General features: G+C 37.1%; 1 protein-coding gene across 3 annotated transcripts in view; it reads left to right on the top strand.

The window, feature by feature from the left end:
- Window positions 1-16,166, top strand: part of LOC105225270 (ecdysone-induced protein 74EF) — a 168,453-nt gene that overhangs the window by 60,868 nt on the left and 91,419 nt on the right. For all 3 annotated transcript variants that reach the window (XM_049458800.1, XM_049458799.1, XM_049458798.1), the window contains one exon: window positions 11,989-12,587. The gene's annotated coding sequence lies outside the window, so the exon portion shown is untranslated. The remainder of the gene's footprint in view (window positions 1-11,988; window positions 12,588-16,166) is intronic.

Raw genomic sequence — 16,166 nt, 5'->3', positions numbered from 1 at the left:
GTGGCATGTAGCGCCATCTTGTTGAAACCACATGTCAACCAAGTTCAGTTCTTCCATTTTTGGCAACAAAAAGTTTGTTAGCATCGAACGATAGCGATCGCCATTCACCGTAACGTTGCGTCCAACAGCATCTTTGAAAAAATACGGTCCAATGATTCCACCAGCGTACAAACCACACAAACAGTGCATTTTTCGGGATGCATGGGCAGTTCTTGAACGGCTTCTGGTTGCTCTTCACCCCAAATGCGGCAATTTTGCTTATTTACGTAGCCATTCAACGAGAAATGAGCCTCATCGCTGAACAAAAATTTGTCGGACGTAAAGCGCGAAACACATTTCGAACCGAACACTGATTTTTTGGTAAGAAAATTCAATGATTTGCAAGCGTTGCTCGTTAGTAAGTCTATTCATGATGAAATGTCAAAGCATACTGAGCATCTTTCTCTTTGACACCATGTCTGAAATCCACGTGATCTGTCAAATGCATGAAAATCCTAACCTCAAAAAAATCACCCGTTACATATACATATATACAGGGCCCTATATCTCATTCAGGTATTACTTGTTATATAAAATCTGCGGAAATTAGAAAAAACTGTAACTTCGGCTGCACCGAAACTACCTTCAGTGGTACATTTCTTATGGAATAAAAGGGTATAAACAGATCTATATTTTAAATGGTAGCCTTTTATATTTCGGGAAACACTTGTGTTGCAATCTGGCAACTCACAATTTTGTCGTAAAGTTTGACATATTTGATGGCATACATACTTACAACATTTTGACTAGCGCTATTTGTGATGTTTACTTCTTCTTCTTCTTCTTTACTGGCGTAGACACCGCTTACGCGATTATAGCCGAGTCAACAACAGCGATGTTACAGTAACTTAAAATATTCTTTCGACCAAAAAATGAAAGTAAATACCGAACATTTTCGCGCGTTTATTTTTTACAAATCGGTACACCTCGGTAGATTTTTACAATAGATGCAAATGTCGAACTAAGAATTTATCTAAAATTATGTATTTCGAATCAAATTTCGTGTGCGGAATCCTTGCGAATTTTGAAAAGGCTTACGATGATTTAGTTTTATCAAAAACCGACGAGTGGTACAAAGCCTTCAAAGACGGTCGAGAGACCGTTGAAGATAAGTCTCGTTCTGGACGACCTTCGAACTCTTCAACTGATGAAAATATTAAAAAAGTGAAGGATATGGTGCTTGAAAATCGTCAGGAAGGTGTTAGAGCGTTGGCAAGAGAGCTCGACATTCATCGCGAGTCCGTTCGAATGATTTTGGTGGATATTTTTGGTATGAAACGCGTTCTTGCTCGACTCGTCCCGATAAAGATGAATTTTATTCAAAAAGATGCGATTGTGACCGAATTTGAAGCCAAAATCGCAATAAATACTATCGATTAACCACCGTATTTACCAGATTTGACTGCGTGTGATTTTTTCTTGTTGCCCAAACTGAAATTGTCGCTTATTAACAAATTTTCTAATACTTTTTTTGTCAAAATTTATTGTATTTTGTTACACAATACCGGGATTTTCCATGATTAAAATTAGTTTTTTTTTCTCGAATCCCAAAATATAAAAGCCAACCCTCGGTTATTTGACAAAATTCACAGAACGTGCACATATATTCGCATATTATGACTAGACAGATGCACGTAGAGCTTTTCCTAATCATTTTTATACCCTAAACATCTAGAAGGAAAAGCCGGAGACCCTATAAAGTAAATGATCAGCATGACCAGCTGTGTCGATTTAGCCATTTTCCTAACACGTAGAATTTGTTGTGCTGTTGTCAAGGGGTGTCAACCACCACCGTTTACTACAATGACAAAAGGAGATGCACGTGATGGACATCAGTCGCACATTTTTTCTTCAGATTTGTTGAGTAGTGTATGTAATTAACATAATTTTTTTTTTTCGAATGAAAGATGTTTCAGCATCTTTGTTATTTGTTCGTCCGCTTAATAGAAGTGATGAAATTGTTAACAATTACTATTTAAAAGAACAAAGGATTAGTGCGTTAGCAAACACATACACAAACTTACATATATACACATATTTACTACGTATGTATATATGTACATATATACACAAGTGATCACAAACATGTTGTGAGACATTTAAATATTGCACTTTAAAGCTATTGAGAACAAAGGAAGATTGATTTAATATGTTTGTATTTCTCTCATATTGCCCGGACGTTCTTACATAGCTATGTATTTATGTAATCCTTTCAAGATACATAAGTAGAGAGTTTAGCTACTATTGTCATATACATATGTACTTGTGTTCTATCTACCGTTTTTTATGTACAACAGCTCCACAATTAGTTTTGCTTATTTTCATACACAACTTTCTGACCTTTGCTTTAAAAACCAAAAATATTTTTAGATGTTCTTCTTTGTAGAAATAATTTGAGTTAAAACTAAAACTCTGGCGCCTTACTTAATTAGCGCTTATGGACAATTTAAAAAAGAAAACTTTTAGCTAATAAATTCTTGCCGAATGACCTTCAAAAGAACAATTCAAACCTTCAAATTATTTATGCATGGCAATTAGATAATATAGAATGTGAGAGAAGGCATAAGCACATAGTTTATGTAAATTTTCCGTTAGCCACATTCGCTGTTCTTATAACGGTAGAATTTAAAACATCGTTTACTGTTATGAGCAAAAAATAGTAAGACTTTGTTCATAATTTTTAAATTCTAAATTTATTCTTCAATATCTATCTCGGTACCCGCAAAGTAATCCCGTTTGACCCCAATACACTTGTGCCGACATTTTTTTCAATCCTCGAAACAGTTACTAAACATATTTTCCGGAACAGCCTTCAATGTGCGTAGCAATTCACATTAATGTCTTCAAGTGTCTCAAAATGGTTTCCCCGGAGCGGTCGTTTGAATTTGCTGAACAAACGTGTGACTGATCAGGCGAATATGATGGTTGCGACACGGTATTGTTTGAAAATTTAGCAAAAAACTCAGGAAGCATCATGCAGCAAACTAATTGGTGCAAAACTAAAAGTTGTCGGCCCGCAATATCCACCTCTTTTTACGAATAGCTTCGTGAAAACGACGAATAACACTCAAATAGTGTTCCTTGTTCACAGTTTGGCCGGTCGAAAGGAGTTGGGAATGCAAGACACCTAGATAATCGAAAAAATTGTCAACATAATTTGGTTTTGACCTGCTTTGACAAGGTTTTATCGTTTTCGGATCACTTTTGCCACGATATGCGGCCGTTTGATTGTCTCTTTCCGGGTCGTAAGCATAGATCCAAGACTCAACGCTTGTAATAATACGTTTCATGACAACCTGGTAGTCGGAAAGCATGATGTTCATGGACGTTAACGCGACGCTGTTTTTCAAAAAAAATTGAGTGATTTTGGAACCAATCGTGCTTCCACATTTCTTAGGATCATTTCTATATTCCAACGATGCTAGTAAGATCTCTTACCCTTTTGCACACATTCTTATCGGAATCACCTCTATCGGACCTTTATAACATATAGCTGTCATACAATCTAACCGACCGAAACAAATTTTTGCAAGAAAAGTTTTTTATTCGAAATGATATTTTCACGAAATTTGGCATGTACCATGGCCCAAAGTAAGGCTTTCAGGTGCGAACTTATTGTTTAGATTGGATTACTATATCATACACATACTGACTGATCAATTTCAAGTTTTTGTGAGGAAAATTGGACTAGTGAAACTAAATTTTTTTGTTTATTCTAGGTTTGTTGCTTTAAGGGGGTATTCTACTCTAGAAATCAAATTTTGGGCAGTTTTTTGAATTTTATTTAAAAAAAACCAAAAATATTTTTACTATCCATTTTTTTATGGTGTTTTTATTGATATCTTAAGAATACAGAAAAAAAATTTTACAAAAAAATATTAAAAATTAAAATAATTAGAGGGGGGGAGAGACAGGTGTAAAAAAATGGCGCATCCTGGTGACATTGATCCTGACTCTCCTGGTGGTCTGAAAAAAAATCAAAAGAAATTCTTAATCAGTAAGGATGCTGTTATAGTCCCTACCTCAGGGAACACGAATTTTTTTTTTTTAAATGGCGACTGCCTGAAAATAAAAATCATTTTTTACGTTTTTTTTTTTTGAAATTCCTGAATTTTTATAAAATATTAAAAACAAAGAATAAAGGATTATATAAAGAAGGTTCACACAAAATTTCAAGTAAATCGGTTGTATAGAACTTGAGATAATGCCGGTACCGTGTGGAAAAAAGTAGTTACGCGTTTAAAAAGTGAGTCTACCTACCTACCGGGCTAGGTACTGCGTCACTAAAGTAACTGTAGCTCTTAAAATAATTTTAATTTTTAAAAATCCTTTGGAGGGTATGTTCTTAAGGGTCTAAACTCTAATAATAATAAAAAAAAAATGAATTTTTAAAAATTCTAGAATAGAATATCCCCTTAAAACAGCCAATTATACATATATTTTTTCTAAAAGATGTTTCTCATTTGAATTTAAAGATTGATGTATTGTAATTGATCGAATTAACGAAAATGGTCGAAAAGCAATTACTCAGGCATGAGATTTATACCCCAGACATAAAGTAAAATTGTCAATATCATAATGACTGGTTATAGATTGTGAAAAAAGTACTCGCAAATTGTAATTACATTCCCCGGTTAAATGATATTTCAATAAAATATATTTGGCTTCATTGGAAGACCGTCTTTAAATACTATGTCAAATATGAGAGCAGTCTGTCAACCAGTTTGCTTAAAGCAGCTGCTTAAGTCGGTACTTTAGTCGGTCGGTTAAAATATCGAACGAAGAACTCGTCTCAAATTGTGTATTCTAACCAAATTTCATGTGCGGAATTGTCGTGAATCTTGGAGAAGGATTAAGTTTTATCAAAAGCACAAGCCTACGCGTGGTACGAAGTCTTTAAAGACGGTTGAAGTCATGTCTCGTTCTGTGAGACCTTCGACATCTTCAACTGATGAAAATATTAAAAAAGTGAAAGATATGGTGCTTGAAAATCGTCAGAAAGGTGTTAGAGAGATGGCAAGAGAGCTCGACGTTTATCGCGAGACCGTTGGAATGATTTTTATGGCTATGGAACGCGTTGTTGGTCGACTTGTCCAGATAAAGCTAATTTTTTTTTTTCGTAAAGAGTACCGTTAACAGGTCTCTTTTGTCCAAAGACGCAAAGAATGCCATCGATGAACTATCGTATTCACCAGATTTGGCTCTGTGTGATTTTTTCTTGTTTCTCAAACTGATATCGCCGCTCCGTGGAACCCGTTTTCAGTTGATCGAAGAGATAAAACAAAATTCGTTGAAGGTACTGAAGCCCATACCAAAAAGTGCTTATGAAAACGAGGACTGAAAAAATCGTTGGCATCAGTGTATTACATCTGGTGGGAATTACTTTAAAGGCGAGAATATAAATATTGATGAATCAGTAAATATTTCGCTTTTTATTTACATATAATTTCCGCGTACTGCTTTGAACCAATTTTTCAAGTTCAAGCATAATATTTAAATTACTTTTGCTTTCATTCATCAATGTTATAAAGCCCTCGACTTGGCTAAAATATTGATAGAAAGCATGCAAATTAGAATTGCAATGCTAATTACTCCGACTCCTTACAATATAGTACAGCCAATCATACTGTCAACGTACATGATGTATATATGTACATACATATGTACAAATTTCAGTTTGTATCTACATATATTAAACAGCGGTGAGATATTATTTATTTATTCGCCCACACTTCAATATAAGTATACCCATAAGTAACATAAAAAATATGAATATAATCTATAAACGTTTATGAGTAGTCGTACAAAAATAATTTGCTGCTGTTAATATTACTTCCGTTTAACAAAACTGTCCTGCTTTTGTGGTAATTACCAGTTTTGAATTTTTGTTTTTTTATTTTTCCAAATCGAATTGTCAAAATATAAAAAAAAATAAAAGCTCAAGCTCCGTTTGAGTTGAATGGCCGATTCGTTTTGGTGGCGGTCATCCTGCTCTGCTGCTGACGCCCCTTCGGCTCCACCATCAGCACTGCAGTGTGAATGTACCTGCGTTGCAGTGGCACTGACAGTGGCAGTGGCATTGTGGCATTGGCGCAGGTGCTTAGCGGCCAAAAAGATGTGATAAATAAAACTTGCACGATTTGTGATTGTTGAATTTTTTCGCATGTGAATCGTGTACGAGTAAGTAAATATGACATTACGTATGTACATATGTATACGTACTCCACAACTTGACATACGTAATAACTTTATTTTACTCAAATCGCTTGCTGGATAATATAACCGAAATCATCAAAAGGCATTTGAAAGGTAAACACTTTGTAGTTGTATTTGTATTTAGGTATTTTCTCATACGTTTTCAAAGGTGTATGGCTAAGAAACTGTTTATACGAGGGTTGCCTTTTATAGTTCGAGTTTAGATAACAAAAACAAATATGAATCATCGAACCGATTTTATTATTTTTTTCCAAATTGTTCTCCATTAAGATCTTTATATAGATAAAGTGATAGGATGTTCCGAGATTCCCCACTTTGTTAAAGAAAAAATACAGAAACTTCAAATTTAATGGGGAATGCTTACTATCATTCGAAAAAGCATTCTTTGGCATTTATTTTTTGAATATTATCTCTTTCAAATGTTGGCTGCGGCTAAATCACAGATGGTCCATCCGTTGAGTCCAATTTTCGATGACTCGACTTTAAACTTTTCATATACCTTCCGGAAAAAGTCAATCGACCGGCCCAAAACGTGATATTATCTGCTCTCCGAAGTTTCTCTTATCTATTGATGCGATATGTGGGAAGTGGCACCGTCTTATTGAAACCAGATGTCGTCGAGATCACGAGCTTAAATTTCAGGCATCAAATAGTCGATTATCATCGCGCTATAAAGGTCACCGTTGACAGTTACGATCATTATTGAAGAAATATGGACCGATGATTCCACCGGCTCACAAAGCTCACCAAGCCGTTGTTGTTTTCTGTATGAAATGACAGGTCTTGAATCTCTTCAGGTTTCTCTTCGTCTCATTTGTGACAATTTTGCTTGTTTACATACCCATTGAGGCAGAAATTGACCTCATCGCTGAACAAATTTTGGCTCGAAAACGTCGGATCTTCTTTGAACTTTTCAAAAGACCATACAGTGAAACGATGTCGCTTGGGAAGGTCGAACGGCTTCAGTTTTTGCACAAGCTTTCAATTTTTCTGTATGCTTTCAATTAAAGATCTCGACGTAAAATGCTCCAAGTCGTTCCATACGTCAGTCCGAGTTGCTTTGAACGGTGCCGAATCGACTCTTCACGTTCTTCGGTCGAATATTACCCAATAATGAATGCTGGGTCTCAAGATGGGTGATGGTGTTGCGAATAGTATGCTCAGTAGGCCGATTATGTTGACCATAAGTTGAGGGAAGCGCGCGAAACACATTCTTTACAGAACGTGAATTTTCGTAATAAAGTTGAACGATTTGTAAACGTTGTTCAGACGTAAGTCTCTCCATGATCTTTTGCATGCTTTTTAACCAATTTCCGAAGCACTTTTGGCACTCTGATTGAAGGCACCTCCCAAAAATGCCTTCTGAATACATCAATCGCTTCTTTAGGTGTCGAAAAACGTTGACCTCTTAGTTTATTTTTAACACATGGTAATAAAAAGGAGTCATTTGACAATTCATCACCTATCACAAAGCAACATTATCTTATTTTTTACTCATAACTCTCTACCAGTCGACGTGAGCCTTTTTGAGCGAGTGACAAATTATGTGGGATCCAGGTGTTCAGTCAACTAGGGTTGCTAAGTCCCGAAATATAAAAGGCAACCTATATAATACATACTTATAAAATATATTATATTTTTTGTAATCTAATTATTGCATAAAATCTTGACAGTCGGGGCCTTATTGGTTATACTTCGTTTAAGTATATAATTGCTTGAGTGGAACCGAGATAGGTTTGGTATTTACATCAAATTTAGTATCATTTTATGTGACTTCAGCAAATTCGCCGAAAGTGTTATCGTTGTTTGAGGTTTTGGGGTTTTTAATTTCCGAATAAAATGATTTTTTTTTATTATTTTTCAAAACCTGTTATAGTAATTCATAATATGTGATTTTTATTGGTTAGCGTATTCTCAATTCCTCAGTTTCCATCTATAGAGCCATAATTTCTATATTGGCGGCCTGCATAAGTTGGTATTCTCCGTATAATATATGAGCATACGCACTTATGTACAAACACCATATATGCATAAGCGCTTTGAGTACTCGTATATGATGTATTCCGAGCTTTTTATTTAGCCATGACAGTGTGGGAAGGTCATCGCAAACATGCTCGGCTAATGCGGGACACATGCGCACGCACCAATGCATGCATTAATAAATGCATAGGCATAAATGAAGATAAATATGCATATATGTTTGTATGTACATACTTATTTATCTGTGTATATAATACATATAAATATATATCTTTATATACATAAATAATAATAATATAGGCGCCCCGGCACCTTATACCGCGCATTTTGCTAAATCATGTATGAAGCATGACTCGCTTTTACCTATAAGTTGCCGTTTTATTGTTTATACACACTCGCTTTTACATACATACGTACATACGTACATATACGCCTATAAATAAATAAGCACTTAAATACGCATATGAAATCGAAAAAGCTTTCGTACGAAGCATGTGCGCCTATTCAATATTTCGCATTTTCGTACTAAAACTACCTACTACTAATGTCATCCATACTCGCATGTACACATGTGTGTGTGTGTTCATGCAAAATTTCGCTTCGTACCGAGTGAGCTTTGAGATCGCCACTCGTAAACACCTTTGTTGAGAATGTTTCGCGAAAAGCATTTAAGTACATACGAACATATATGTATGTATGTATGTATGAACAAGGAAAATAATAAAAAAACGCTTTGAAGATCGCATTTTGTATATGTTTCTTACATTCTTTAAAAAACAACGCAATTAAAACATAACTCTAAAACGGATATGTTTATATAATATATAAAAGCCTTTCATTTATATCCTGAAGAGCGTATATTAAGTTTGCCACAAAGTTTGTAATACTCAGGGAAGAAACGTCGGAGACCCTATAAAATATGTTTATATATTATCAGCCTGACGAACCGAGGAGGTTAAGGGCATGTGCATCGGTCTATCCGTCTGTCTGTATACAGGCGAAGTAGTTCCTTAATTTTTTAGATATCGATATAAAATTTTACATACGTTCTTTTTCTCTCAAAAATTTATTTATATGTTCGAAACAATATTTTTATACCCTTTATGCTTTAAGAAATGTACCTGTGAAGGGTAAGGTTAGGTTAATGTGCTAGGCCAATAAGCCACGCATATACCAGTTTGGTCCTTTGCGATGCCAGATGGAGTTCAGTTGTTAAGTCCAAGAAGAGTAGTCATCCTCTAGGCTTGAAGCGAATTTTAACAGACTCTGCGTCCTCACTATCGATACCTCCTCCAGTGTATCATACCGTGAGGACCACACATGCTTTCAGCGTAGTCTTGCCATTATGCGACAAGTGCACAAGACATGCTCCATTATTTCCCTGGTGCCCTGACATTTCCTGCAGTCTTTTCCTTCTGTAAGCCTCATCTTGCGGGCGTGTGTTGCCATCAGACTGTGACCAGTTACTATTCTCATCATGTTCCTACAGTCTCTTCTATTGAGAGCCAATAGGAATTTTGTGTACTTCCCATCTACCGTTTTGCACATGACTTTTGCAGTTTTGCATCGTCCTAGCTCATTCTATCGGGTTTTGATTTTCTTTATTATGCTTCTGTCGAGATCGTCGTATAGACAATGCATGGGTTTCCTAATGTTGGTCTTGGAATCTCGTCCAATATTTCATTTCCCTCGATGCCTCCGTGGCCTGGCACCCAGTTGAAGTGAAGTTGCTTGCTGCTGGCAAAACTTTCTCTGCCGCCCTGATTCAAAAGACACTTCTAGCCAATGGAACACAGTTTCTCTCCTACTGGCCAAAGCTCTGCCACGAGGCGATTGCTTCTTTCAGACGATCCAGCTCAGAATTAAGAGTTTGTCAGTAGATAACTAGCTCATAGTAGATGATTACCTGCCAATCCCATCAAATACATAGCAAAATGTACATCCCCGACAAGTCTGGCTTGGTCACCATTCACGCCATCTGATCACGACTTGACCACAACTGTCTGTGAGTGACGTTGTCTTCTTCTTTTTGTATGCTATCTTATTTAAATAATTTAAACGGCTTACATGACGGTGGGACTAGAAGATTTCTATTGTTTTATCGACATTTTCGGCAACTAACCTGCAAGAGAGTGGTGCATCCTTGACATTAAAATGTTTACACGTCAAGACTTAAGCTCTTGGGAGCGCATACTCTGAAACATTCCACCGAGCGTATACTCTCAAACATCCCACCGAGCTGGAGGCACGCCTGTGAAAATTTTTACTGCCTACTGAGCATTTTTGTTAATTTGTAAGTTCGAACACCGGACTTCTTCTTTTCTTTGGCTTCTTGAATATAAGCGTGTTTATAAGATATTTTTTCTTTGCACTCAGTAAGGGTAGGTTATCTCTAGTTTTGGGGCTTTTAACGGGCCATCGCGCTATTGGCGTTCATGCAGTAAGGCTGGGTATCCTGTATGGAAGAAGCTGAAACGGAAAAAACTCAACACTTCCTTCTTGACAGTCTTGCATTTGGAACGTCAAGACTTAAGCACTTGGAAGCACATACTCTGAAAAATTCCACCGAGCTGGTGGTAAGCATTTTTGCTAATTTGTAAGTTCGAACACAGGACTTCTTCTTTTCTTTGACTTCACAAAAGAGTACATACACACAGTCCTAGCGTGATATTTGATAAGCTATCTTATCTAACCTAATCTAATCGGCATAAAAAACTTTGAACGCGTTTTCTTAGATAAGTATGATATAGATGTTGTTGTGGGACCATGAAACTCTTATTCAAATGGTATAAGTTTATTTTCAAGGATTCATTTGAGAATCTATCCAACTTGAACGAATCAAAAGAAGAGTTTTCAATTGAGCTAAAAGCTGCCCATAGCATGAGTGTTCCGCTTATAGTATGAATAGCGAGAAGATCATCTTGGGTTACTCCATTACTTTTTAACCGACATATTAAGAGTTTTAAATTAAATGACTTACGAATTTTGCCTAGCGATGACCGTATATATTTTTTAAACCCCAACAGGATATACGAAGTCTTCCACGAAGTATGTAAGTGTAAGACGAGCAAAAATCGAAGACCCCATAATATATTGAGAGACCAGAGTTATTTAGATGTCGCTCTGAAATTGTGCACAGTTCTTTCCGCCCTCAGTTAAGCTGCTTATTCTTCGGCCGTCAATGTCGAACTACTGTAGCATAGACAGAGTTGTCATACAAACTGTCAAGTTCTTGTACGGAAAACTATTTTATTTGACAAAATATGTGCCAGCAATTCGTCAGGGATATTTGTAGAAGGAAATACTAAAATCACCGAAGTAATTTATTTAAACTGAACGATTCAAATCAAGTTCTTGTTTGGAAACCTTGTTTATTTGACAAGGGGGCCTATTCGAACGAAAATTGTACTTATTTATTCTGGCTCAGGATGGTACAACTTTCGCATAATTATAAGGTAGATCCGAATTTCGAATATAATACATTTACGAATCGAAATACAGTATAGGGCCCAAGGTATCTTCACGAGATTTGTCACAGATTTATATCCAAGTCAGCGCAACAATCTCAGGAGTAATTTTTCAAATCGAATTACTATAGAAAGTGATCTATTTAAATAAAGATAAGGATCTTTATATACCTTTTATGTTATAAAATTTGAACCAATGTAGGGTATATATATATATTTTTTATACAAATCATAAATATTTCCACAAATAATAAATATTGTTTGTTTTTCTTGTTGTGTTTTGCAGTTTTCAATGAGCTCACGTTTCAATGCTGGGTTATATAAACTTCTATAAATGCGTCCCCGAAGAACTAAGGTGGGATTTGTGGATGTTAATGGCAAGACTTTACATATTCATGGAATTCGATGCAAAATAAAAATGCCAATATAGCAGTGTTCAAATTAAAAGAAACCAAATAAACAACAAAAACAACTAAAACTTACAATTCCATAACTATTTGGAATAAATCATTTGTTAACAAAACACCAAATTAACCAACGGTATTCGTCGATAATTTAAAGTGTGCTTTCGCGGTTTTGAAAGGTATGAGCTATGTGTACAGGCGGTTAAGAACAGTTTGCAGTTGTGAAGTCGTAAAACAGAAAAAGCGCGTAGGAAAGCACACAAAAACTTTTAAATAATAATTTGTTTCTTTTTAATCAAATATACATGGTGTAAGCACTCAAAAACGACTGATTAACTGATAATGTATAGAACAGCATTGTAAAATAATATTAAAAATTAATAATTAACAAATCGTTATCCAACACTGCCTTTTTACAGAGAAACGAATAACAAAAACAATCTTCGGCGCGTTAAAAATTTAATATTTAATAATTAATAAGGTAAGTACAATTTGCATTATTTTTCCAAACGATATCTTTTCATAAGAATTTCTGTAAGTATGTCAAGTAGGAGCGTGGTCGTGTTAATTTAAAAAAAAATTATTTTATGAAACTTTGATATTTATATATATCCGAGGCATGCTTTCTACTAATTTGACGGTGTATTCTAGTGGCAAGGATCTCCAGATCCAACGAATTTTGTAAGACAACTGCTTCAAAGTGCATGTGCGTCTTCCACGAAGCTACTCTGTTTGTTTGGCGACTGCGACGGCCAACGGCTGTCCTCCTGTAGAATCCAATCTTCATTTTTTCTGACGAACCATCGTTTGGCAGATAGCAGTAAAGCCTTTTTGTAGATCTTTATCATTTTCTCGGCATGAAGAAGTACAAAGTGCCGAATCCCTGCCTTGAGAAGCAGCTCCAAAGATGCACCTTTATTCCATATTTTACTGTCCGCTGAACAAGCCTATTGGTAGAAGTTGACCATGCTCGCGTGATGACAGAACGTGCTCATATAAAACATTCACCAGTAAAATTGACATTTTCAAAATCTCTATCAATATTCTCATGCGCCCAAGCGAGTCGCTTTGTCACAAGTTTTTCAGTCAACAGAGGCTTCTTCATTGTGTTGCGCCATTTCAGATCATGAGTATGAAGAAGGGTTCGGATAGTTTCGTAGGATATATCTAAACCTTTTGCCATTAATTTTGCTTGTCCTTGCCGCAGTGTTAAAGCAGAATTCCGCGAAAACAGATTCACTATTCTTTTTTCATCTTTTTTGTTCACTTTTCCTATCGAACCACGTTCTGGTAAATCATCGACATTTTTAGCCACTATATATCGCTGTATCCACTTCTGTACAAATGCCTTCGACTTTCTCATATATTTAGCAGCCGCTGATTGCGACATTTTGAGACCTTTGGAACACAGCCTCGTAGCGCGACGCGTACTTAGCACTCATGGCGTTTAACTGAACCTTTGTTGACAATGCATCAAGAACAAAGCTTCCCTCTAACGGCACGCGAAGGAATTAGAGCGAAATCTTTCATTAACTATCGGTAAATTCGACCACGGTCTTACATGACAGACTGTAAATTAAAATTGATTGAAAGCAACAGCTTTTGTGTTCTGAAGTGAGAGTGACCTGGTAGAAAAAAATTTTCGAAAACAAAAATCTGTCATGGAATTATGTGTGTATGTGCCTTTGTAAAGGGTATTTTTTTAGACGTATGGTTTTGAAAGAGTTCCTCTCTTTGACAGCTGTTGCTTGATTTGCACCCAGCTTGGTTTGCCATTTTATAATAAATAGACTTACTCCGGAACAACCGTTGGTGAATGGGCCCAAAACGTAATGTGCGCCGATCCCAATTTTCACAGGATGAGGCACACTTTTGGCGTAGACACTGCTTACGCGGTTATACTCGAGCTTACAACAGCGCGCAAGCCGTTCTTTTTGCTCTTGGAACCAATTGAAGATTCCAAGTGGTCCTTCAGGTCCTTCCCCACCTGACCTTTCTTCTTCCTCTACCGCCGACGAGTACTCCGGGTACGGAGTGTTTTCATCCATTCGGATCTGACCTAGCCAGCGTAGCTGTTGTCTCTTAATTCGCTGAACTATGTCATCGTCGTCGTATATTTCGTACAGCTGATCGTTCATCGACTGAGGTATTCGCCCTTGCCAATGCGCACAGTACCATAAATCTTTCGCAGAACCTTTCTCTCGAAAACTCTTAATGACGACTCATCAACTCATGCTGTTATTATCAACGACGCTTTTGCGCTATATAGCCGGACGGGTATGATGACTGTCTAGTAGAGTTTGCACTTTGTTCGTCGAGAGAGGACTAGGGTGATGATAATCTACAAGACATTGTTGAGAAACCTTTAAAAGCTCAAAAAGTCACTGTTTGGTGAGCTTTATGTTTTGAAATAATCATAGGTCCAAATTTTTTCAAAAATGAAGCCGGTGTTGTTGTTGCAACGGTTATCTCGTCATCGTTAGGCTGATAAGGTTCAGATAAGTTGTCTTCGACAGTAAGCCCAGGAAACGTGCTCTTTCGCTGTGCCAGACCTAGGGAGAGGGGTGTCAGAAGTATAGAGTTAGCTGGGGACTCGTTGCATGCTGGACATATATTTGATATATCGTTGTCGATTCTGGATATGTAGAAGTTTAACTTTCTACAGTACCCAGAACGAAGCTGTACAAGGGTCACTCTCGATTCCTATGGCAACTCAATCAAGTCGTCTGCAATGAGTAGTGGTTTGACTCCAAGTACGCCATTCACTGAGAGAGAGTCGCTGAAGGTGTTTATGGCACCACTGTGAATGACGGTAAGCGTATGACTGAAGTTAGTTGTGTCCGAAGTCTGGTCGTCGTATTGTCATATGTCGTCGACGTAGTTGAAGAAGGACCTCTAGATGCTCCAAGAAGGAGGTTCCGCTTCAAGCAGGTGACTCCTGGTATGATTTATACGAAAACGCCCCAGCAGAAACAGCCTAGAGGGGAGTTCATTATGCCCTTTAACTTTAACTGGGAGCATACGATGCTCACTGCGCAGATATCCGACAGGAGACATTAAGAGACATCTGGTAATAGTCCGGAGTGCAGTGTTCTAACATGTCTGAAGCTACTCGTCTGCGATTTACAGCATCCAGGTCGTAATGAAGCTGGCCATAATGTTGAAGTCATTGGGGAATGCTATAGAGTCATGATTAATGACTTGAACGATCTTTAGTTCCAACAAGACGGCACTACATGCCTTAAAGCCAACGAAATAATCAATTTATTGAAGGAAAATTTTGGCGAGCGCATTATCTTGCATCGTGGGCCTGTTTCTTGGCCTCCAAGATCGTTGAATTTGAAACCGCTTGACAATATTTTTGAAGTTATTTGATGCCACTTTTTTATGCAGATAATCCCAAGACAATTGACGTCACCAATGAGAATATTCACGGCGTTACTGACATACGACCCTAATTACTGCAAAAGGTGGACGAAAATTAGGCCTCTAGGCTGGTACTTATTATAGCCAACCGCGGTTGTCACTTGAAATCGTTTTAAAACATAATGTCAAAAGCAATACAGGGCATTGCAATCTCTAGAAGCACTTGTCCAACATGGGCATAGTCTCTTCCGCAAACTGACCTGTGCACAGGAAACTCCAGTGCACTTTATTTCAAGGCCCTAGGGTCCATCTACATGGAGAGGGATCACATCACCTCAATCGAGCCCAGCAAGCTCCTGGAATTGTTCAGAGTGCTGGACCTTTGTGACCATATGTGATATAGGAGAGGGCACAATAGACCGTAGGTCTCAGTGCAAAGCCTTAATTTTTAAGCTATCTATCTAACGCCAAACCCTTATCTTTAAAAGAAAGCTAAAATCTAGGCCCTAACATTAATTTATATGCATTTTATTTCTGCTTGAAAACCAGACGTCTAAAAAAGCACCCTTCATTAGCATTTGACTGCTTATGTCGTTCTTATGTTCGACTGTGTATTAAGGCCTTCACATTGAGGCGCGCACCTACTCTTACATAACACTTGCTATGTTTTCATGTAATGGCTGTACGAGTACTG

The sequence above is a fragment of the Bactrocera dorsalis genome, chromosome 5 (genome assembly GCF_023373825.1).
Source record: "Bactrocera dorsalis isolate Fly_Bdor chromosome 5, ASM2337382v1, whole genome shotgun sequence".
Taxonomy (NCBI): domain Eukaryota; kingdom Metazoa; phylum Arthropoda; class Insecta; order Diptera; family Tephritidae; genus Bactrocera; species Bactrocera dorsalis.
The sequence above is the reverse complement of the archived record's forward strand: the minus strand, read 5'-3'. Positions and strand labels throughout refer to the sequence as shown.